We start from the raw sequence: 26131 nt of genomic DNA on the forward strand, positions 1-26131 counted from the left end.
TCAGCTGGTTCTCGGCAGTGTCTTTGGCACGGGGACTCCCTGTTGCCCAGCCTGGTTCCAGCACGCCTGCTGTTTCCGGGTAGTGTCAAGGTCACTATGCCACCAATCCGTTGTCCTGTCGTCTTGCGGCCGGGTTAGCCGACTCTACGGTGCCTGCAGTTTAGGTGACTCCTGTATGGGCTGCAGGAACTGGCACTGAAGGCTGGATCCGTAGTGCCAATGGGACATGGACCCCCTGTAGGACTGTGGGTTTCGGTAACTGCGGCCGGCTTGCGGCCTGGCTACTTTGCTTTGAATGGGTACCTTCTGCTACCCACCCGGGTTCCAGCACTGTCTGCTGGTTCTCGCCAGAGCCTTTGGCCTAGGTGCCTCCATCTCGGTATCCGAGGTCCAGCACCGTCAGCTGGTCCTTGGTAGTGCTTTCTAGCACAGGTACCTCCTGCCTAGTAACCGTGGTCCAGCACCGTCAGCTGTTCCTCGGTAGTGCCATTGGCTCTTGTAGCTTTTGCTACCCATCTGGGTTCCAGCACCGTCAGCTGGTTCTCGGCAGTGTCTTTGGCACGGGGACTCCCTGTTGCCCAGCCTGGTTCCAGCACGCCTGCTGTTTCCGGGTAGTGTCAAGGTCACTATGCCACCAATCCGTTGTCCTGTCGTCTTGCGGCCGGGTTAGCCGACTCTACGGTGCCTGCAGTTTAGGGGACTCCTATGTGGGCTGCGGGAACAGGCACTGAAGGCTGGATCCGTAGTGCCAATGGGACATGGACCCCCTGTAGGACTGTGGGTTTCGGTAACTGCGGCCGGCTTGCGGCCTGGCTACTTTGCTTTGAATGGGTACCTTTGTAAAATAATGCTTATCCTGTAAAATACTCAGGACTAGTTACCAGATAAAAATATAGTGGTTTATTTGGATTCTTCCATCAAAGAAAGGTTATTACAGAAAAACAGGTGAATAAAAATAGGTGAAAGAGAAATTGTCCATAGTTCATACTCTGAGATCCCACATGGCAAAAGCAACATGTATTCTTCTTTCTCTCCGGGATCTCACATGGCAAATGGCGTCTGTCTCTCTTAGGCTTCTTCGTACTAAAGTAACATACCAGCTGTTATGTCATGTCATGGCCCAGCACAGAAGACATCTTCGTGTCTGTCTCTCATGATGGTGAGGGAAGAAGAGCGACCTCTACAGTTAGCCATGAATTATATACGTCTCCTAAAGCACGTGGTCTCTACATATATGGAGCTGTCTTTCTACCATGAGCCAAGCTTAAAAATAGCCTATGTCATATAAGCTAAAGCAATCTACAGAACTGGGTGTAATAAGAAATATTTAACGAATTATTAATATTTAACAATTCCCCCTTTTGAGGGAGACAGACATTAATTGGAACCCTCAAATATAACAAGATCTTTTTTCTTCTTTTCTTCTTCTTTGACAAAATAATTTAATATCAATAACAATAATAATATCAGATTACCGTTATAAGTACTCAATGACATAATTGATGTGAATTCATGTTATGGTAAGCCGTGAACAATATTCATATAAAATATGTATAATTATACTTCCCTAAGTCTAAATTGAAGCATCTCAGGTCCAGTCATCATCTGATGTCATCTGGTCTTCATTTTGATGTCTTCTGTCTTCTTCTTGGTTCTTTTAAAAACACAGTTTTTCTATAGCATATAGATGTTGTAGAAATTGTGTTGTGTATCAAATCAAAGTCCATAAATTCAAATGTTAATACGAAAACAAAGTCTATGCAGCTTTAATATCTGTGTAGTGTCACCTTTAAAAACCTGGGCTTACATTGGCTCGCCTTGGATATTCTGGAATCCTCCATCGGTACTGGTCTTTGAACAGGTGTGACGTCTTTGGTCAGCAAAGCAAGGGTTAAAATGACTCTTCCTTGCTAAACATAGCACCATAACCAGTCCTTGTCCTAATGCACAGGACATATGTCAGGGTTGTAGCTTCCTGACAATTACCTTATTGTTCACCAGCTTTACATCGAAGCTTTACAGGTGATTGAAAACTTCTGGAACTTGATAAGAACGTGATAACACAGTTCACATCAGCATCGTAGGATCATCGTCCTCTGGTTGTCAGGTTAGACACTTTAATCGTGACTGTCAGTGGTGGATACTGCACTTGTGACTGTCAGTGGTGGATACTGCACTTGTAATTAACACAGTTACTCAGTAATCACAGCTTTGTTACCTTCTGGGACTTCTGGATAGCGACATTCTTCTTCTTGCAACTGATAAGAATCAATTTTAATATGAAAAGTCTTTATTAACGTAATTTCAGTATCTTGCTTGAAGTCTTCATTCCCTATTCTATACCAAATCTGGTAATTATCCTATCCTATAATATCAAAGCGTACCATAGCAATCAGTAATATCCATATAATTATTATCAGAATTTGTACCATATATGGATTTCAATATTTGAAATAATAAACCAATAATAAGTGATAATACATTATTATCCGTATTTTTCATGTGATAGAACATTTTTTTTATGTCATAGGTGTAATTACCTTTTTCAACCCATAGGTGTCAGTGTGTTTTATGTAACCAGTGTTATCATCTTTATTAATAAGGAATATATTTATTATACTAATAATATGTAGGAATGTAAAGCCATGAACCAAAATAAGAATATATGAGTGAGCGAATGAATGAATAAAAGAATTGTTGCATATAACTCAGAAGTGAAACATTTTCCTTAGTAATAGAACCATATAATTGCTATATTTAATGAAGCAATATTCTCAGTAGATATTACTTTACTAAATATTGGTGAAAGAATTAAAAATAATGAAAAATAAGAATAAAAATAAAAATAAGGCCTTTATGTTGATGCAGAGTAGTTATGTCTTCAGTGACATATACCCTTAATATTTCCATGATCTGGATTATTTCATAATTGTCATAAACTTGTGTTATCAAAATATTCAAATCATGCAACTTTGCATGTAATTCCTCTTAGTGTAAAGAAATGACTCTTTATAATCCTTGTTATTATACCCAATACTTATACCATTGTACCTTACTAATATTTTTTCCTATTAAAATGTGTGAAGAAGAGGTATTAATCAAATGTGATGATGTAGTCAGGATAAAAAACATATTTTCCCCCTTAATACCAAAAAATATTGTTTCATGAAATAATTCATTTATCAAAACCAAAATTAAAAATAATTAATTTATAAATTGTGTAAATATTATACTTGCTTATACCATTATTTGTCTGAAGATGTATAACCATTAAAATTAATTTGAATATCAAAAAATTATCCTTTGGAAAAATTAATTTGCATAAACCATTTTGATGTGCGATTGCACTTTGCACTTATCCACTATTAACTAAATCAAGAAATAATAATTACTATAGAAATATAGAAATATATGTTGTATAGATAATATTTCATTATATATCCTAATATTCTAATAATCTAACTGATCTGCATATTTCTCCTAAAGATAAAAGCTTTTGGGTTTTTTTTTTTTTTTTTCCTTTCTCTCATGCATTCAGGATCCTGAGGCCTCACAAACGTATCACATTACTCGCTCAGCAGCTGCTCATACACTCAGTCACTGTCACTCAGACTGTGTCACATATTTAAGTTTAAACCAAATACCTCACATACGAAGGTGTGATGAATACACGTGTTTTAACCCAAATTATCCTAATCATCAATGCATTGTAAACTATTTAAATTTAGTCTTAATATTTCTTTGAATACTCCCCACATGACATAAATATATGTATATGTATAGCTATACTTGACATTTAGGCCTAGAAAAAAATTCCATTGGTTTGCAAAAGTTGAGACCCCCTTAAAAATTATTTCCCTAAGGAACAGGGACATAGTATACTGGTATACTTGTATTATTAGAACAAGGTTCAAATTTCCCTGCTGTGGTTGTCATTCGAACCATGCAGAAAAGCACACACAGAACACATTAAAAAATGCAATTAGTTATTTCCTTTTAAGGGTTAGATATATATATCATGCAATTATTGCAACTTCCTGTGTAAATAAAGACATAAATCCTTGGAAGAGACTTTTTCCCGATTAAGTCCTGCTTTGAAATGAAAATTCTAAGGAAACATAAAAAATAAGGTTAATATCATATTCATAATTCTATATATTATTACTGATGTAGATTTTAATTTTCATTAAAAAATACAGTTCTACTATTTCTACTTCTACAAACACTCTATATATACTGTATGACTATGTATATATCCACAAACCATAAAACTACAGGATTATACTCTATAACTCACTAATTGTATAACACTGTTACACAAAATATATTTATAATTACTTTTTCTAGCCAATTCCTAAACCCATACTTATTTCTCTGCAAAAAATATCCTGAAAGGTTCTTGCCATTTTAAAGCTGATAGATTCTTGGAGCAGAGTATTCAGTTTACAGGCCATGATGTCACTCACCACCTGTTTCTGTCTGTCAAATTCGGCCATCTTGGTTACAGAAAGAAAATCAGAACTCATCATTTTTCTTAATTCAATTTGAGTCTTTTCGGTGATTCTTTGCATCATTCCATATGGCTTATAACAAACATGTGATCTCCTTTGTTCTTCATATATTTGCTTTTGGGGAAAACTCATTTTAGAAGGTTTTGCTAATACAGGCTTCTGATAAGATTTTACTCTGACTGTCTTCACAAAATTAGCACAATTTACTTTCCTTTCACGATTCTCGTGTTTTCTGGCAAAATCAAGGGATTGCGCACATTCAAACAAAGAATCTTTTTGTGACGCAATAACACGAGATGCAGGATTTAAAAACCAAAATTTGCTTACAAAACTCCTTATGAGGGACGGTGTTTTGACATTCTCCATGACCGTTCTATACAAGCGTTCATATATGGACATAAACGTAAAAATACATTCCTTCCGACCAATCCTTAATTTTTGAAGAATATCAATATCTGGATGATTTTCATTTGATGAACAAAAAATCAGAATTTTTAATCTGTCCTCATCAGTTAAATTCTCATGTGTTTCACCAGATAACTTTAAAGATAACCTCCTGGAAAAGGTTACAGGGATCCACATTTTGAACAACTGATTCTTCTCCTCGTTAGATAAATCAAATTTATCAACACAACTTTCAAAAACCTCAGAGTTTCTACAAACATCTATTTTGTTTTCATATGCAGGAATTATTTCGCATATCTTAAGCAAAATTTTTCTTACTTTACTTCGGATTTGGGCCTGTGAGTCGTCTATTTTTAGTGGTACGTCTTTCCCTTGTACGTCCTCTACATCAGTTCTGAAGTCTCCTCCTACTTCTCCATCTTGTTCCACGTCTGCAAGGTCACCTTCAATGGCTGCTGCTACTTGTAACTGTTTCTCCACATTACAGTGAATCTCGGGAATATCACTATCCTCTACACAATCATTTTTGGATTTCTCTGACACAGATCTATGAAATATATCTACCATCTGTAGAATATTTTTTAATCTCTCTCTTTCTCTATTGAAAAACTTAGAATCTAACCTCTGATTCTCGAGTTCACACTCGGCATATAAACTTAACCATAAAACTTCTGAATTAGAATTGTCTACAGACTTAAATTTCAATTTACTCTGCTTAGCAAGACAATTAATGACATCCATTTTATCTTACCTTGAAATGTCTCAGCTTGTTCCTTTGATGGACAACGCTGGGTTCCTGTTGTCTTCACACGTCTGGCTTACGTCTGGTACTTTTGGCACTTGTAGTACTTCTCAATCTGGTAATTCTTACTTCTAGGTTCTGTGTGATTCTTGTAAGTAGTGGAATTCCCGATAACTTGCACATATGACTTGACGTTAGCAAAGTCCAATCCCCCTTTTGGGCAAGTGGAGGGAAATTCGCAAAAAAGTACAAAAATGCAGATCTGGCTGGCTCTCCAATGTAAAATAATGCTTATCCTGTAAAATACTCAGGACTAGTTACCAGATAAAAATATAGTGGTTTATTTGGATTCTTCCATCAAAGAAAGGTTATTACAGAAAAACAGGTGAATAAAAATAGGTGAAAGAGAAATTGTCCATAGTTCATACTCTGAGATCCCACATGGCAAAAGCAACATGTATTCTTCTTTCTCTCCGGGATCTCACATGGCAAATGGCGTCTGTCTCTCTTAGGCTTCTTCGTACTAAAGTAACATACCAGCTGTTATGTCATGTCATGGCCCAGCACAGAAGACATCTTCGTGTCTGTCTCTCATGATGGTGAGGGAAGAAGAGCGACCTCTACAGTTAGCCATGAATTATATACGTCTCCTAAAGCACGTGGTCTCTACATATATGGAGCTGTCTTTCTACCATGAGCCAAGCTTAAAAATAGCCTATGTCATATAAGCTAAAGCAATCTACAGAACTGGGTGTAATAAGAAATATTTAACGAATTATTAATATTTAACAACCTTCTGCTACCCACCCGGGTTCCAGCACTGTCTGCTGGTTCTCGCCAGAGCCTTTGGCCTAGGTGCCTCCATCTCGGTACCCGAGGTCCTGCACCATCAGCTGGTCCTTGGTAGTGCTTTTTAGCTCAGGTACCTTCTGCTTAGTAACCGTGGTCCAGCACTGTCAGTTGGTCCTCGGTAGTGCCATTGGCTCTTGTTCCTTCTGCTACCCACCCGGGTTCCAGCACTGTCTGCTGGTTCTCACCACAGCCTTTGGCCTAGGTGCCTCCATCTCGGTATCCGAGGTCCAGCACCGTCAGCTGATCCTTGGTAGTGCTTTTTAGCACAGGTACCTTCTGCATAGTAACCGTGGTCCAGCACCGTCAGTTGGTCCTCGGTAGTGCCATTGGCTCTTGTTCCTTCTGCTACCCATCCGGGTGCCAGCACTGTCTGCTGGTTCTCGCCAGTTTCTCAGCCTTCTTGTACCCTCTGCTACATTTCCAAGATCAAGCTTTTTGAAATTGTCTTTGGTAATCCTTATTGATCTCCATGACGATTACCCTGATGATGACGACCCTGAAGACCACACCAAAGAAGACCAGAAATATGACCCTAAATAATAAGACCAAGAGGACAAAGAACATGAAGACAACCACCAAGATACAGAACAAAAGACAGAAGAACAAGAAGCAGAAGAAGCAAAAGCAGAAGAACAGAAAGCAGAAGAACATTAAGCATAAGACAAAAAATCAGCATAGAAGAAATCAAAATTATAAGCAGAAGAAGACTAAGCAGTAAATGGGGGTGAGTCCGTTCCTCCTCGTGGTGCCCCTGGAAAATGCCTGCTGCTGCAGGCCAAACTGAACGCGGACAAATCCTGTTGTAAATCTTTTGTGACAGGCAGAACGTAAGGTGTAATCTTATAACTTTTATAGATAAGTACTACAGGAATGCCTGTCACCATAAGAAAATGAAGAAAAAGAAGAATAGGAAGAAGATGAAGAAATAGCATATGAAAATTAATAATAGCTGAATAAGAAGAATATGAAGAATGGAAAAAAAAAATTAATGGGAAGAAGATGAAGAAGAAGAAGATGAATAAGGTGAAGAAAAAGTTGATGAAAAAAATGCTACTGCTGCGGATCATGAAGGAGAAAGTGTGGGAGAAGTACAAAAGAAGGTGAAGAGCATGGAAGTTGTGAAACATACATATCTGACTAAATATAAAAAAGGTTAACATAGTCAATGTCTTTTTAACTCCGAACGTCTTGAAAAAAAAAATTGGAATTAATGCTATGCCATGTGATTTGAATAAACCACTATGCTTTTAATGTCTCCTCCACCTCCCACAATACATTCTACATGATTCTTATTTGTTTTCAAATATGTAGAATTAGCCAACAAGGAAATAAAGGGCTTTTTTTAATTCCGATACCGGAAGTCCCATTGACTTGAATGGGACTTCCGGTATCGGAATCGGCGATACCCGATATTTTTTTCGTATCGGGCGATACCATCCGATACGATATTTTTGGGTATCGAACGGTATCGCTCAACACTAGTTGTATTATGTTGGTTTTAAAATGAGCAAAAGAAAATGAAAAAAAAATATAAAAATGGGTACTTGTGCTATTATAAAGTTGTTTAACGTATAATATGCCAAAGTAAAATGCAACAGGTCCGGGTAAGGGAAGGTCTGCGGGACCAAAGGAAAGTGTGAGATCCGGTAGGGATCTAAGAGTTGAGGAGATCTGGGAGACCGGGACGCCGACCATGACATGTAATTGAAAGAAGGGAAAATGAGTTGGAAGACGTGAGAAAGACAGCCGTCCTAGGTCAGGTCCCCAACACCACGGACACCCCTGAAGGAGGAAGGCGGGCGCTGGTAATGATCTGGAAGGTAAGAGACCTCGATCATGGCGTACCGAATAGTGGAAGGTGACAGTAGGGGAGAGTAGGGGAAGGTACACGCCATAGAGAGAATATGGGTGTACCTAGCCCAATTTGAAAGACGTTGTCATGTGGCGTGCGCGCTGGTGAGTAGCAGTAGGCTGCTCAGAGCATAGTGCTCCCAGTATGGTTCGGCCCCCGCAGATAGTGGGCTTGGCTCAACAGCTGGTCCGACAACAGAATGTAGGTGTAGCTTCAGAACGACGAAGGCAGGGATGACGATTGTCGAGGATGACAATGGACAAAGGAAGGAGCAGTGTAGGGAAGGTGACCTGACGGACGGACGGACTAGTCAGAGTGAAGAAGGAAAGGTTTGCACAGTGTAGATAGGTGTTAGTTATTACAGTGGGGAAACAGCTAGGAAAGTGTAGTGGACGTGCAGTACCTTGGGTTGACCATTAGATGGCAGAGAGGAGTGTGAGCAAAGGACTTGACAACAGCTTAGGGCTTTAGAAACCGTTGGTCATGGGGGGCGTGGTTACAATGACAGGGGACGGGAGAGCTATAAATACTGAGGGAGGGTTCCAGAAGGTTCCAGTCCCCAGGGGGAGCTCCAGTGACAGGAGGACTGCGACAGTCTGTGCGCTGTGAGGAGAATCCAGACCAGGGGGACTGAGGAGAGAGAACGTCAGGGGGGTGGTCCTGACAGGAAAGTACCGCAAAAAGGACGAGACAGAGGCGAAACACACCGTGTGAAATGAGACGTCTGACCAGTAAAATTACTGTTGGTGTACGGGCCTAAGGCGGCCACAGTGACGGACCTGTCAGCAGCGTCGACGAAGTGAAGTAGGGACGGTACGCGCATGTACGTCCCTGGTGCTAAGGTACGGTGTGTAAAGAGGGCCTTGAAACGGAGGCCCAGGAAAGTGAAGTGTATTGAAGTGAAGTGTGGTGTACTTCAGAGGCCGTCAAGCGGACGGCCAGCGAATAAACCTGGACCTGTTGTACCCGAATGTTGCCTCCAGTTGTCTCTGTACGTCTCTGCGCGGTATAAAGAGGGACCACCCCCCCAGCTCGCCCGGCCACCCTCTACATCTCCTGAGCAGCTCTTCCTTTAATCTGACATGGTCTATGTGCCACTCTCAATGCCACATATTACACTCTTTGTGATTGGTACAGCTACACCTCGATCACCTCTAACAGCAATGCACTCCATCTGCACTTGTTCATACTCACACAGTTCTCGCTTACCGATCCCTCTAGCTCAGGCACCATTTTCTACGTCATCTCTGTGGTAGAAACCTCTTACAAGCATTGGCACAAGCTCTCAAATATTTCTGGTGTTCCAGTCTTTGCCATTAGGAATAAACCTACAGTCAAAGAAATAATTATTTGATCCCTTGCTGATTTTGTCAGTTTGCCCACTGACAGACATGAACAGTCTATAATTTTAAGGGTAGGTTAATTTTAACATTGAGAGATAGAATATCCAAAATAAAATCCAGAAAAATGCATTGTATAAATTATATAAATTTATTTGCATTTTGCAGTTAGAAATAAGTATTTGATCCCACTGGCAAACAAGACTTAATACTTGTTGGCAAAACCCTTGTTGGCAAGCACAGCAGTCAGACATTTTTTGTAGTTGATGATGATGTTTGCGCACATGTCAGGAGGAATTTTGGTCCACTCCTCCTTGCAGATCATCTCTAAATCATTAAGATTTTGAGGTTGTCGCTTGGCAACTCAGAGCTTCAACTCCCTCCATAAATTTTCTATGGGATTAAGGTCTGGAGACTGGCTAGGCCACTCCATGACCTTAAAGTGCGGACACTCTTTTGTTGCCTTGGCTGTATGTTTTGGGTCACTGTCTTGCTGGAAGACCCAGCCACAACCCGTTTTTAATGTCCTGGCGGAGAGGAGGTTGTCACTCAGGATTTTATGGTACATGGCTTCATCCATTCTCCCATTGATGCGGTGAAGTAGTCCTGTGCCCCTAGCAAAGAAACATCCCAAAACATAATTTTTCCACCTCCATGCTTGACAGTGTTCTTTGGGTCATAGGCAGCATTTCTCTTCCTCCAAACACGGCGAGTTGAGTTAATGCCAAAGAGCTAATTTTTTTTGTCTCCTCTCACCACAGCACCTTCTCCCAATCACTCACAGAATCATCCAGGTGTTCATTGGCAAACTTCAGACGGCTCTGCACATGTTCCGTCTTGAGCAGGGGGACATTGCGGACACTGCAGGATTTTAAACCTTTATGGCATAATGTGTTACCAATGGTTTTCTTGGTGACTGTGGTCCCAGCTGCCTTGAAATCATTAACAAGTTTGCCTTGTGTAGTTTTAGGCTGATCTCTCACCTTACTCATGATCAAGGATAGGGCATGATGTGAGATTTTACATGACCCATATTGATGTGGATTGTCAGTCATTTTGCATTTCTTACTATTGCACCAACAGTTGCCTCCTCATGCAGCGGCTTATGTATGGTTTTGTAGCCAATTCCAGCTTTGTGCAGGTCTATGATCTTGTCCCTAACATCCTTTGAAAGCTCTTTGGTCTTGCCCATGTTGTAGAGGTTAGTCTGACTGATTAATTGAGTCTGTGGACAGGAGTCTTTTATAAAGATGACTATGTAAGACAGCTGTCTTTAATGCTGGTAACAAATTGATTAGGAGCATCTAACTGGTCTGTAGGAGCCAGAACTCTTACTGGTTGGTAGGGGATCCAATTTATATAATTTATACAATGTGATTTTCTGGATTTTATTTATGAAATTCTATCGCTCGATGTTAAAACTAAGCTACCCTTAAAATTATAGACTGTTCATGTCTTTGTCAGTGGGCAAACTTACAAAATCAGCAAGGGATCAAATAATTATTTATTTCACTGGATATGCCCTTTGGTATGGCCAGCTACTCATCCCTTTTGTGGCTATAGCTTATGCATGCTTAATTCCCAGTAATAATACTCATTGCTCTCCTCTATAATCAAGCAGTTAGGCTGATTTACACTTACATGTTTCAGCTAATGAAAGCAGCTAGTTTCATACTAGCGTTTCTGCCGTCTGCGCACGGCCGCCGATAAGTCCTGCCCCCTGCCGCGACCACTCCTGACATCACCACCTATTATCGCACATGGCCGCATGTGATCTGCTCATCCTATCTTTAATATAGAGTGCGCAGACTGTGCGCTGACTGTGCGCTAGTAGGATTTTTGAGTGCGCTGTGCACTTTTGAAGGTGCGCCGAGCGCACCAAAATGCAACATGCTGCGCTCGGCGCATACTGGCACACCTACAAAAGTGCGCAGCGCACTCAAAAATCCTACTAGCGCACGGTCAGCGCACAGTCTGCGCACCCTATATTAAAGATAGGGTGCACAGATCGCATGAGGCCATGTGCGATAATAGGCGGTGATGTCAGGAGGGGGCGCGGCAGGGGGCGGGGCTTATTGGCGGCCGTGCACAGATGGCAGAAACGCTAGTGTGAAACTAGCTGCTTGATCCATGAGTAAGGATTTCATTAGCCGAAATGCATAGGTTTAATTTCTGCACTGCTGGATGATATGCACACTGTCTTCAACTGTTTTTAAATGAACAAATTAGCGTGGAGTTTACTTACTTCGGTCAACTTGGTCCCGCTGGATTTATCTTTCCTGCTTTGTCTTCAATCCGCTCCCTGGGCTGTTCAATGCAAGACAATAAACTGCATCCATCATTCTAACGGTGAGCTGACTCTCCATCCCCCGACTCCCTTGTCCTTCACTTATTATTTAAGGCACCTCCACCTGGTGGGAGGTGCCTGTGCAACGTTGTTAGTCTGTGTCTTAAACATGCAGGGTGTTGTGCCTGCGCCCCTGTGGGGGAGGGGAGCAGCGGGCAGCAGGCAGGGACACTGGTGCTACACCCTAAATACACAATGGTAAAACCATGAGTAAGGCTTTCGTTAGCCGAAATGCGTAGGTATAATTTCTGTGCTGCTGAATGATATGCACAATGTCTACAACTGTTTTTAAATGAACAAATAAACTTGGATTTTACTTACTCCACACACTGCCGAGGGATCTGCAATCCATGCAAAGACTCCATGCACCAGCAGCTGTGGTGTTGTGCATTTAGGGTGCAGCTTCGGCATCCCTGCACACTGCTCTCCTCCCCCAGCAGGGATGCCAGCACTATACCATAAATACACACCTGACAAGATTAGAGCCTCTGTGTGTCGATCTACTCCATCTACCTGTAGAACTGAAAAGACTGTAACTGATATCACAGGCAAATCCTGAGATCTGAGAGAATACAATTATGTTTGCAGCAGCAAACATGACTGCAGTGACCACTAGCGACAATGAGACTGTGACCGAAGCCCAGTGAATTGAAGCACCTCATATACAACTACTCTCTCTATCAGGACACAACCCAGTTTAAAGGGAATCTGTCAGCCTATTTTTCACCTATCAGCTGCGGCCACCGCCATCAGGGGCTTATCTACAGCATTCTGTAATACTGCAGGTAAGTCCCTGATGTACCCTGAAATAGAAGAAAAAAAGTTATATTATACTCACCCAGGGGCAGTCCGAGTCCGGTTCGGGTCCGGAGGGAGTCGAGGTCCGGTCCGGCGCCTCCCATCTTGCAGTGATAACGTCCTCTTCATTTCTGCCCATCGCGGCTCCTACAGTGCGCAGGCGCCGGAAGAGGTCCTGCGCCTGCGCACTGCAGTAATCTGCTCTGCCCTCAACAGGGCAGAGCAGTGCGCCTGAGCCGGAGCCTCGATGGGCAGGAATGAAGAGGACATCATCACTGCAAGATGGGAGGCGGCGGACCGGACCGCAACACCCATCGGACGAAGATCGGACCCGGACCTCCCCTGGGTGAGTATAATATAAATCATTTTTCTTATCTTTCAGGTTACATCGGGGGCTTATCTACAGCATTACAGAATGCTGTAGATAAGTCCCTGATGGCGGTGGCCGCAGCTGATAGGCGAAAAATAGGGTGACAGATTCCCTTTAATCCACCTTTCAGTGCCTGGAGTCAGATCAGGTGGCACGGTAATCTTACTAATAGAAGCAGAACAGATGCTTATATAAAGAGGTCCCATAAACTCAAAGGAACAATTTCTTCTAAGCGATGAGCAGCCATGAAATTTATTTGGAAAAAAATGTCGAATTTCAATCATTTAGCACTCTAATGCAGTACCTTTGAATACCTTTGAGACTTGAAGTCAGACTTGGGACCGCTGAAAACACTTTTTCTGATAGCAAACAGAATTGTGCTGATACCATTGGAACAGATGCTTTGTCTTCTCTTTTCAAGATAAAATATAAGCCTTCTACCTTGAAGTTTTTCAGCTGTCTGGTATCTGTATCGGCCTTGTGACAGGGCATCTCAATAAGGTAAATGAGCCCCAAGGATTAATATCTGTAATGGGAATCATTCTGCTTGATGGGTTCCATAGGAGCTTGGTTGAGCTAGTTTTTTGGTTCATTCCTCATATCATTCCTTGTTGCAATTGTGGCACCCCTGAGGGTTAAGTCACCACAGTGGTACAGCACCTCACCAAGAGAAGTGTTATCCCACTTCCCAGGTAAGGTGGAGGCACCTGACAGTACTCTAACACCTGCACCCAACACACACCCTATAGCAGGGCATCTTGATGTACCCTATGGGAGGAGGATCTCAACTCTGCCTGGGTGGTAAAGGGTGTTGGGAGTTGGGTGGAGCTAGTAGGATGAGAGCAGGAGAGTAGAGTTTAGTCAGGAGTCTTCCTGGAGGGGAGAAAGTGGAAAGACGTGTGTGGACCAGCTCCTGGTGAGAGGAGCTACTGGGAAGGAAAAGACTGAAGGAAGCTCCCTGAAGAGGGAAGGTATCCTAGAGGCATGGTACAGTGACCATACTGTCCGTGGGGCTCGTTCCACGCACGTCGGGAGGAGGGATTGGTCGCAGTATAGGGACTGGCCCTAAAACTAGTCGAGTGGACAACAGACTCAGCTAGATAAACCAGAGGCTCCGAGCATTGCAAGTGCTGCAGCCAAATCCACAAATGCATCGCTGCAAAGGCAGACACATAGGATCCAGGGACCTAGAGGTTATTCCTGTCAAGATCTGAGTCTGCTGGCTTGGGACACTGTTTGTGAAGGTGCTAGACAGGAGGCAGGAAATAAGCACAGGGAGATGGCCAGGAAAAGAACACACTGAGGGGAGTTCTGGAAAGGTATTCTCCATCTGCCTGGAAGATTGCTGGACCCCTCACCTGGAGTACGCAGCATCAAGCGGGCAGCACCGGCTCTTGAGAACTGTGAATAAAGTTTTGGAACTGCACTCAGCTGTGTCCTCTGAATTCTTTCTGCAACACCTACTCAGCACTGCTACATCTACAACCACAATATACAACATCTTTTCCATCACAACTGACCTGGGATCAAAAGCTCTGCCTGTGGAGAGCTATTCCAACTCTGCTGCATCACACCATCAGTCCCAGAGGATCTGCACTGCAGCGCTGGTCACCTCTGACCAGAAACCACAGGTAGCGTCACAAACACTTTAATACAAACTCTTATCTCCCTTGTAAATATTTGCCCTGCCATTGGACGCCCAGGGCCACGGACCGGGTCACTGCTGCCATGACACATCCCCTTTAAGACACTGAGTAATCCTCACGTCCCTTAGGGGCGCTCCACAGTGATATCTTACTTCTATAAGTTGTATTATGTATTTTCGTTTTTTATTTGTAAACAGTGTACATCCAGTTCATAATAGCAGCTATTCATTGTTACTGATTTGTGATTAAAAGAAATGTTTATGTGTAAACAAAAGGAATCTGCTAAATGAGATAATCACTATAGCTATTATAAATAATCTATGAGTTGCCAGCATTGTTAAACTTAATTAATAATTATGTTCCTAATTGTTTGATACTGTTTGTATCGTGCACTGCCCTTTTTTCTGTTCAAATGCACAAGTTGTTTTGAAAAACAATGATTTAGTACAGAAGTTTCTAGTCTATAACTCAAGGACAAATGATGCTGTACAGTATGCTGAGCTTTTGGGCAAAAAAAATATCCTTGAAACCTGGGAAATTGTTTATGCAAAACTAACTCTTCGTAACATGCAATTAGATTTCGGTTTGGGCATGCACAAGTTGCTCATGGCTGGAGGCCAAAATTTTGATTTTAATACTGCATCCTTTGAGGTGCAAGGCATAACTTACTCACTATGTTTTCCATGCAGGCATTTATTGTCTCTTATGCTTATTTATCCATTCTTAATTGTCTTTAATTATACCTTTTAGTCTATCTAAGTTTTTCTTTTATTCAAATCACTTGTGAGAACCAGATCTTTGCTAGGAGCACAAATATCCATATCACTAGTGGTCAGCAGCAGGTATTCTATAAGGATAAGCAACCAAAGCATAAGGGACATCTTTATTATTATTATTTTTTTGTAAAAGTATAGCTGATCTATTTTAAACTTTCCTACAGGATCTGCTGATTTTTCAAGAGGATTGGTAACACCCTACCCCTTCATCATGGCAGTAAGTAACATGATGGTTTTCTATACTCTGAATAATTTTTCCTATGTATATCCTTTAAAGAAGCACTCCTCCCAGAAAAGTTTTTATCCTATTAATATATTGCAATCATCATATTATATAGCAATGTGTACTTGCAATTGCTTATTTTGCCTTTCTACCAAGTTAATAGTGGTTTCCATTAGGTCTATGACAGCACGTGGTTAAATACTGAGTAGCTACCGTATTTTTCGGATTATAAGACGCACTTTTTTCCCACAAATTTGGGGGAAAAATGGAGGTGCATCTTAAAAAGTGGATATACCTTACCGATACCATTGCTGTAGGCCACAGGCTGGAATGAGGGGGTGTCTGGCGGTGCTGCGGGGGTGTCTGGCGTTGCTGCGAGGGTGGCCGGTACAGCTGCGGGGGCTCTGCCGACATCTCAGCGCTGAGATCTAATTTCCCGAGATCTTGGTGCCAGGATCTCCATCTGCGCATACCCCCCCCCCCCCTTTGTAGCTATTTTCCCAGAGTCCACCCCATAGGAAACCATGGAACTGCAGGGGGCTCTGGCCTTTAACAATTTGTTGACAGAGCCCCCGCAGCATCAGAGACACCCGCAGCAGCACCGACCATCACCGTAGCACTATTTGCCAATCAAAGATCTTTGATTGGCAAATAAAGCTATTTTTTCACCTGGAACGGATGCTGCTCCCCTTTTTGCTACTTGGTTGCCTTTTGATCCTATTGGGTCCTGGGATTTTTGGAGCTCACATTCAATCTTGTTCGTGTGCTGTTGGCTGTTTCTTCTGTTTTTTCATCCCCGTAGCACTGTCGGACATCCCCGCAGCACCGGACACCCCCCACAGCACTGGAACACCCAGCAGCACTGGACACCCTCAGCGGCACCGGACACCGGCAGCAGCACCAGACACCTGCAGAGGCATGCCACACATCGGAACACCCCCTCATCCCAGCCTGCAGCCTGCAGCATCACTCAACTCCTGTCTCCTCCAGCAGCGACCCTGGGACCCCGCTTCACCGCAGCCGCAATTTTGTTTCTGGTGTCCTTCGACAGCTCTTTGGTCTTCACCATAGTGGAGTTTGGAGTGTGACTGTTTGAGGTTGTGGACAGGTGTCTTTTAGACTGATAACAAGTTCAAACAGGTGCCATTACTACAGGAAATGAGTGGAGGACAGAGGAGCCTCTTAAAGAAGAAGTTACAGGTCTGTGAGGGCCAAAAATCTTGCTTATTTTTAGGTGACCAAATACTTATTTTCCACCATAATTTGCAAAATATATCTTGCCAAATCAGCCAAGGTGATTTTCTGGATTTGTTTTCTCTTTTTGACTCTTATAGTTGTGGTCTACCTATGATGTCAATTACAGGCCTCTCTCATCTTTATAAGTGGGAGAACTTGCACAAATGGTGGCTGACTAAATACTTTTTTTCCCCACTGTATATGGAATATTTAGGTGGATGGGCCCCTACAATTACGAAGCCTTGAAAGTGTCACCTTAACTTGAGATGTCACTAAATGAGTAGTCTGGATTACATTACAAAGCAATGGCTACAATCAATAGTGGGTGCCATGATGATTTTTTTAATGTAATCTTAGAACATTGCCACAGCAGAATTTTACTTGCAAATGCAACGGTCCCAACATCATATCGGCCATGGCTCTACTACTGGCACCGTTAAATCTGTGCTACAATTTATAAAATGAGGCCATGTAAATTGTTTGCTCTGCAAGTTTTTTTATATCACATAAAAATGTAGATTTAACAAACATGACTCCAATATTTAAATAACTCTTGATTTTGGCATAACTACAGTTTCTTGAGACAAAAATAAAAATATGCCATTAAAATGCTGAAACTAATGATTTCTCTGTATAATGTCTAATGAAGAGAAATATAAGGTAATATTGTTCAGCTGATGACGTCGAACTGTGTATAATTATCATCCTTTTGCACAAGCAGAGACAAGTTAATAGTACGAAACCCAAGAGTTAGGGTGAATACATATTGCCGCAAGTGGCAGTAACTTTATGGTAATATCCTTCACTTTGCTAATGGTTATTGCTTACTCTATTTGGGACATTATAATCTAGGTTGTTTGTCCTCCTGTATATCATATGCTATGCTATCAATGCAATTGCAATATGCAAGCATCCCCACTAGGGGAAGTATTATTATCACAAAATGTTATGCAAAAAGGGCAATGCATTGTAAATGTGGATCCAACATATAACTCGTAATATCTGAAATAGTGTTTAGCATAAAATTGTACTTTTGCATAGCAATGTTAATGCATTTTTTTATCCTGATTCCATAGACACATGGCACTTGAAGACAATGAACTATGCTAATTTATTGTGCATTATTTGACAGTCTACACACAATCTAGATTCTACATGGAACAGTGGGTCTGAAACACAAAAACATTTTTGGGAGTATGGATTTTGTTACTCTGGATCTTGTAATCTCCCCATGTGATGAACCGCACCTCGCAGAACTGCCTGACATTACTATTAGGCCGAAGGGATCACATGTTACTGTCTCCTCACTTTCACCAATGTGCTGTTCTGCACCCTCTGGGGATATGTAAGATCAGCTTGGCACAGTTTTCCAGAGACACCCCCTGGCCATATGGGGATTATGAGAAGGTGGCCTAATCCATTAACGGGATTTTATCGGGCCAGAGACAAGCCCCAGTAGCATGTGAAGTTAAACCGAGCACACGGTCATGTGGATTCATGGATTGAGATAAGAGTAGCCCAAGGTTAAATTGGATAATTAATTGCCTTAATGGCACAATAGAAAAAACACTATATACACAATGGATATACGTATACAATGGTCAGATATCCAAATACAGGTGGGAGTATAAAAGGTATAAGCAGATGAAACATGTCAGTTACCAGCTTGATGTTTTGCCATGGGAGCTGGACCCCATTGTGTGTCTGGGGTGCCAGCTGTTTTCGGTTCCTTCCAACACGATGCCCATCGTGTCCCCTCTCAGAATAGTACAGCAAGGAGAGAGAGCCGCATAGCCTCACTTGAGCACTTAACCCCTTGGTTGCTCACTCCCTTTCCCGCCCCTGGAAGGTCCAAGTTACATTTCCCCTGGGTTCTGGCAACTGAAACTCCAAAACTTATAATGGATCATAACTTCTCAACGAAAGGTCATAGGGCAGTGGTATTGGCACTATCAGATAAGACTAGACCCCCATTATGCTTTGAGTTCAAACATGGCTTCACTACCTGGCTTCGAATAGATGTTCTACTTATCACCCCACCCTGAGGTGCTAGAACAGATCAAGACCCTGGCAGGCATTTGGACAGTTCCAGAGATCTCGAAAATTAGGACATACAATAACTCCATAATCTCCTTATGAAAATCCCATCTGACTGGGGAATTTGATTAAATTAGCTACACAACATGCAGTAGGGCATCATCCTGTCAAGAAAGCCTTGGTACTAGCTATGCTGGTCTCGGTGGGAGCTTTGTCCTTTGAGACTGCTCTTGAGGCTGGACCACCTGCTAACCCAGGTATCCTGTTTCAGCTTCACATTTTGAAGGAGGATTGTAATCTCAGACTGGATACATTTGATCGGCATGACATTAAATCCCCAAAATATTTCACACACTGCATTTTAAATGATAAGTGTTGTTATATTGCTTTTTATAATGCAAAACAGAATTAAGCGTTTTGATACATTATAAAAAGGAGTCAATTTCTATTTATTGGTACTTTGGTAATTACTTTCATTTTGCAATATCTTACACTTCTCCCTATCCTGCAAATCCCTAAATTGTTTAATTTACTTTTCTTTCTCTGATGTTTCATTTGAGAGGATGTCACAGGAGGCTGGGGCTGCACTCACTTTCCTGCAGTGTCTATTGCCCTTCCTGGAATAGGATGTTATCATGGGGAAGCGCTGCAGTTTCTTGCAATGCAGCTCTCTGAAGATGCCCTGATCCATGATTCTAGAAGCTGTGGTAAATGTGAGTGCTGCTTCGGCACTTTGCTTCTATCCCCACCCCTGCAGTTTCTAACTGCGAAACAAGACATTGTCAGAGGGCATCGAGAAAAGCAGTGAATGACTCCAAGTCCTGCCCCTTGGCTTCTATCACCTAACTAAAATGAACCACCCTCACGGTGCAGTGCTGTTGTCAATCACGGCTTCTAGCACTGTCCCCTAATGATGATTCATTTAAGGGCGTTGCTAGTAGTTTTATTTTTTTCTTTCTTAAGCACTGTTTACTATTCAGTTTAATAGATATAATAACTTTATTCAGCAGGCTGATGTGATAATAATATTACAGTAATGAGGCATTGTCAATGGTTGCCTGGAAACTCTAAAATGGATACCATGGGCAGGCTTAGAACAAGCCACGCCTTACAAGATACAAGGGGCTCCCCTGGCTTTCACTCTTTAACTCCTTTACAGGGATCTGGACTTAAACAAGGGCCACTGGGCTGGGTCCACAGAATAAGATGCTGTTTGGTGGCGCAGGCAAACAGGAGTGGCAAGATAGCTGGGTAAGAACCAAGAAGAAAGAAAAAATATACAAAATCATAATACTCAAGAATAGTCAGAAACAAAGCGGGGGTCAAAACCAGTAACAATAATATTACAAAAGCTAAACAGAAATGACTAAACAAAAGGAACACAAGACTATATCTGGCAGCTTCCAGCAGTAAGTTAAGCCAACTGAAAACACCAAAAGTGCTTTTGATGTAAAAAAAACAATGAGTGAAAATTTTACAAAAAACAGAATACTCTTGACAAAGACTGTGGGTGAAACGTGCGTTGGGGCTGATGGACCAGAGCACATGCACCTTACCTCCTCTTTTACTGGCACATCATTTTGATGTAAGTACACTATGGTTTCCCTCTATTTAAGCATTATCTCAGCAATTTGCATGTATGACTTTTTGGGGTATTTTTTGGTAAAGGCTCTATTTACCTGTTTATATATTTTTGTATATACGCATCTTGCACGTGACCTGTAGATAAATCTATTATGACATTTATCCATATAAGCTTTGGTACCACTCCATTGGAGTATTGTTTTATGTAAAATTTTTACCCGTTGTTTTTTTTACATCAGTAAAATATTTTTCTTCATGAGACCTGTGTAGCACTCTGGGTGTTTTCAGTTGGTTTAACATATCTATTTGTGGAGTGTGTCTCCCCTATGTTTTTTGGTATTTAGCTCAGTTTTTATGTCGGTATTTATTAGCTTCCAGCAATAAGCCTAAAGCTTAAATAAGGTGCGGTGCTTTATAGTTCACAGAAGCAGGAAGCTGATAGCTCCTGCTGGACAGCGCAGACACACACGCACACACACACACATACACACGCACACACACACGCACACACACTTTCAGACTGGACAGCACTGCAGGTTTCAGCCACCCTAACCTTAGTGGCTGGACAGAGTCTGTGCCATCCAGAGCTTCTGGTTCCTACATCTTTTCTATCACAAGAGCCTCCAGCAGAATAAATACAGTGGTGCCTGGCAGGAGTAGAAGACGTCGCAGGAGCAGGTCCTCGTGGAGATGTGACTATTATGAAATTTATATAGTTGTCTGACATTTTACTAGTCTCATTCAAAAATGATCACTTTTTTATCTGTTCAACGATGTTTTATTCACCACAGTCCAAGACATTTTTATTTTTAGCAGAAAGGGTTAAATGTAGGCTTATTTTTTTGTTGAGGCTGAATGAGCAAAATCCAGCAATTGTGGTTTTGTTTTATTTTAGTTTTTTTTTTCTTATGGCGTGCTCCATACAGGACAAATAATTCTATAGTTTTATAAAAGAGGTCAATAAAATTATATTGATCTCCAACTTATAGAATTTTTTACATTTTACTATTTTTACAAAAGTAATTTTTTTCTCATTCAATGGTAAGTTCTTCCACCAGCTCAGGGGCATAGCAATGGGGAGCCATTCTGCCTCTACATATGCTAATCTATTCCTGGGCTGGTTAGAGGACACCATTGTGTTTGGGGAGGATGGAACTTCCTGGTGGAACCCGAGTATACTATTCTGGGGGCGATATTTGGACGATGTCCTCATATTGTGGTCTGGTATCCAGGAGCAGTTCTCCAGATTTGAGGAGTAACTTAATGTTAACTTCCCGAGCCTAAAATTGACCTATGAAACTGATTGTGAGTCTATTAGTTCCCTGGATTTGAGGATCAGCCGGGATGATACCGGACAAATTACAACAGAAACGTTCCACAAGCCCACTGCCACAAACAATTTTCTCTGTTGGGACAGTCACCACCCCCCCCAGCTTGAGGAGGGGATACCTAAGGGTTAGTATCTTCAGGAAAGATGAAAATATGTGTCAACCTCTAAATTCTATCATCAAGCCCGTGACCTAAGAGATAGATTTTCATAAAGAGGGTATCCCCTGGATATATTAAACACTGCATTCAACGGGGCCAGTGAAAGAGATAGGACAGCACTGTTGAGAACTATAGAACAGGAGGACCTGGATCTTCAGGTCAGAATCATTGGTACCTATGACCTAAACCCAACTGAGCATCTCTGGAGAGACCTCAAAATGGCTGTCCACCAACCTATACCATCCAACCTGATGGAACTGGAGAGGATCTGCAAGGAAGAATGGCAGAGGATCTCCAAATCCTGGTGTGAAAAACTTGTTGCATCGTTCCCAAGAAGACTCATGGCTGTACTAGCTCAAAAGGCTGCTTCTACTCAATACTGAGCAAAGGGTCTGAATACTTATGACTAGAGTTGAGCGAAACGGGTCGAAAAATTTCAAAAGTCGCCGACTTTTGGCAAAATCGGGTTTCATGAAACGAAACCCGACCCTAGGATGAGGTCGGCCATGAGGTCGGCGACTTAAGCGCCAAAGTCGCGTTTCAAAAGTTTGTTTTGCGCTCTTTTTCAGCCAATCAGGATCCACGGACACTGTGGGCAACGTGATGACATAGGCAGGGGTCACCACCATCTTTCAGAAGGGCATGCAAGTGATTGGCTTGCTTTGGTGGGCGTCACAGGGGGTATAAAAGGGCATGCACGCCGACCGCCATGTTACTCATGCTGATCTCAGAATAGGGAGAGCTGCTGCTGCTGCTGATTCTGTAGGGAGAGCATTAGGCAGGGAAGAAGACACCAAAAACTGCTTCTGCTGCTAGCGATTTTGCATGTACAACACACCAGTCACTGTGTGTGCAGTGCAAGTGGAGGCTATATTTTGCTGGATCAGCTGTGTTGGTTGTTAGGCTGCCTTCTAAGGCTTCCTGACGGCTGCATTGCTGTTTACCCACTGCTCTGCAAACTGCTTTTTTAAAAGCAATCCCAATTTTTTTTTTTTGTCCTGGTGAGGTACTGTGCGTGCATTTTTCACACCATACAGCGGTGCATACTCCTCACACAGTACCGTGTAACAGCTGTTATCACGGCCACAGTGAAGCTATCTGTGTGTCACTCTGTAAGAATAAGTCGAGGACATGTTCCGTTCTTACAGACATGCACCTTCTAGTTTTGTCTAGCTTTCAAACAGTTAAATATATTTGATGTATGATCACATTCAAAACTATAGAGAGACAGCATGTGTCAGTCCGTATACTTAAAAAACACGGAGCTTGACAATTTTACGTACACCGGACAGCCGTGTACGTGCACGCTCCTCTCTCAGTATCATGTAACGGCTGTTATCACGGCCACAGTGAAGCTATCTGTGTGTCGCTCTGTAAGGATAAGTCGAGGACATGTTCCGTTCTTACAGATCTGCACCTTCTAGTTTTGTCTAGCTTTCAAACAGTTAAATATATTTGCTGTTTGATCACATTCAAAACTATAGAGAGACAGCGTGTGTCAGTCCGTATACGTAAAAAACACGGAGCTTGACAATTTTACGTACACCGGACAGCAGTGTACGTGCACACTCCTCTCTCAGTACCGTGTAACGGCTGCTATCACGGCCACAGTGAAGCTATCTGTGTGTCGCTCTGTAAGGATAAGTCGAGGACTTGTTCCGTTCTTACAGACCTACACTCTAGGGAGATTCCTATTCTGCCCAATTCTATATACCAGGATACAAATCCAGCTCACCAGACATGGCATTCCAACATCGGAGCACGAGACCGCTGTGTCAAAGCGCACAATCCAAGGCAATGAGAAAAAACTTTGTCCAGCTCCACGATGTAGTGAAAAATATTCTTTATTCACTCAGTAGAAACGAGGTTTAAAAGCCAGCATGAGTTACAAGGCATGCGATCGATCTACGCGTTTCGAGTGGCTAGGCACTCTTAATCATGATTATCATGATTAAAAGTGCCTAGCCACTCGAAACGCGTAGATCGATCGCATGCCTTGTAACTCATGCTGGCTTTTAAACCTCATTTCTACTGAGTGAATAAAGAATATTTTTCACTACATCGTGGAGCTGGACAAAGTTTTTTCTCATTGCCTCCAATTCTATATACACCTTGTAGTTTGTCATACTCTAGCCAATTTCTGCCTGTGATATAGTGCTGTGATATTCACTGGGCCTCACACAATCCAAAAGTGTCCAGTGTCCACAAGTGTGTGCTGAAATTCAAAATCTCCATTATCCTCTAGTCAAATTTTTCACACCTGTGACATTAAGCCTGAGACATAGCGCTGTGATATTCAGTGGGCTTCACACAATCCAAAAGTGTCCAGTGTCCACAAGTATGTGCAGAAATTCAAAATCTTCGTTATCCTCTAGTGACATTTTTCACACCTGCGACATCAAGCCTGTGACATAGCGCTGTGATATTCAGTGGGCCTCATACAATCCAAAAGTGTCCAGTGTCCACAATTGTGTGCAGAAATTCAAAATCTCCGTTATCCTCTAGTGACATTTTTCACACCTGCGACATCGAGCCAGTGACATAGCGCTGTGATATTCAGTGGGCCTCACGCAATCCAAAAGTGTCCAGTGTCCACAAGTGTGTGCTGAAATTCAAAATCTCCGTTATCCTCTAGTGACATTTTTCACACCTGCGACATCGAGCCAGTGACATAGCGCTGTGATATTCAGTGGGCCTCACACAATCCAAAAATGTCCAGTGTCCACAAATGTGTGCTGAAATTCAAAATCTCCGTTATCCTCTAGTGACATTTTTCACACCTGCGACATCGAGCCAGTGACATAGCGGAGTGATATTCAGTGGGCCTCACACAATCCAAAAGTGTCCAGTGTCCACAAGTGTGTGCAGAAATTTAAAATCTCAGTTATCCTCTAGTGACATTTTTCACACCTGCGACATCAAGCCTGTGACATAGCGCTGTGATATTCAGTTGGCCTCACACTATCCAAAAGTGTCCAGTGTCCACAAGTGTGTGCAGAAATTCAAAATCTCCGTTATCCTCTAGTGACATTTTTCACACCTGCGACATCGAGCCTGTGACATAGCGCTGTGATATTCAGTGGGCCTCACTCAATCCAAAAGTGTCCAGTGTCCACAAGTGTGTGCAGAAATTCAAAATCTCAGTTATCCTCTAGTGACATTTTTCACACCTGTGACATCGAGCCTGTGACATAGCGCTGTGATATTCAGTGGGCCTCACACAATCCAAAAGTGTCCAGTGTCCACAAGTGTGTGCAGAAATTCAAAATCTCCCCTGTCCTATAGACACCTTGTACCTTGTTTTACATTACTATATAGTTTGTTGGATTTTGTCTACATTTCTACCAAAAATGAGGAAGGCTGGTGGAAGAGGCCGTGGAATTGGGCGGGGTTGGCAGCTGGTAATGATGGTGTTGGTGGTGGATCTGATGGTAGTGGCAAAAGCAAAATAGGACCGAATGCAGGAGGTGTTGAGCCTGCGTCATCGTCTGGCTCCACAAGGCCTCGAAGGCTTAGTTTTCTAGGAGTTGGCAAACCGCTTTTAAAGCCAGAGCTTCAGGAAAAAGTTTTGTCTTACATTGCTGACTCAGCCTCCAGCTCTATCGCCTCCTCTTCTGAAGTTGTAAAAAATAAAAGCACTGAGTCGTCATTACGTCACATAGTTGATTCTGCTGGTACATTCACTCAGAGCACTACATTGTCCTCGCAGTGTACAGAGCCAGATTCTGACCCTGATGAGACTCAGGTGCCCCTTCCCGCACACTATACCACCATACACGGTGACACAAAGGAAGGTGCACATGACATTGAAGAGGAGGTGATGGATGACCCAGTTGTTGACCCAGATTGGCATCCATTGGGGGGAGAGGGTGCTGCTTCCTATAGCTCAGATGAGGAGGAGGAGCATCCACAGCAGACATCGAC

The 26131-nt window shown here is 42.3% G+C and overlaps 1 long non-coding RNA gene across 1 annotated transcript in view; it reads left to right on the forward strand.

Annotated features, from left to right (window-relative positions):
- Positions 1-18142, forward strand: part of LOC141047641 (uncharacterized) — a 53821-nt gene extending 35679 nt beyond the window's left edge. Inside the window, exons 2-3 of the long non-coding RNA XR_012219857.1 lie at positions 15804-15856; positions 16665-18142. This is a non-coding gene — a long non-coding RNA (uncharacterized lncRNA). The remainder of the gene's footprint in view (positions 1-15803; positions 15857-16664) is intronic.
- Positions 18143-26131: the final 7989 nt, after the last annotated feature.

This window comes from Dendrobates tinctorius, unplaced genomic scaffold, assembly GCF_039654945.1.
Source record: "Dendrobates tinctorius isolate UK_male_01 unplaced genomic scaffold, ASM3965494v1 ptg000129l, whole genome shotgun sequence".
NCBI lineage: Eukaryota > Metazoa > Chordata > Amphibia > Anura > Dendrobatidae > Dendrobates > Dendrobates tinctorius.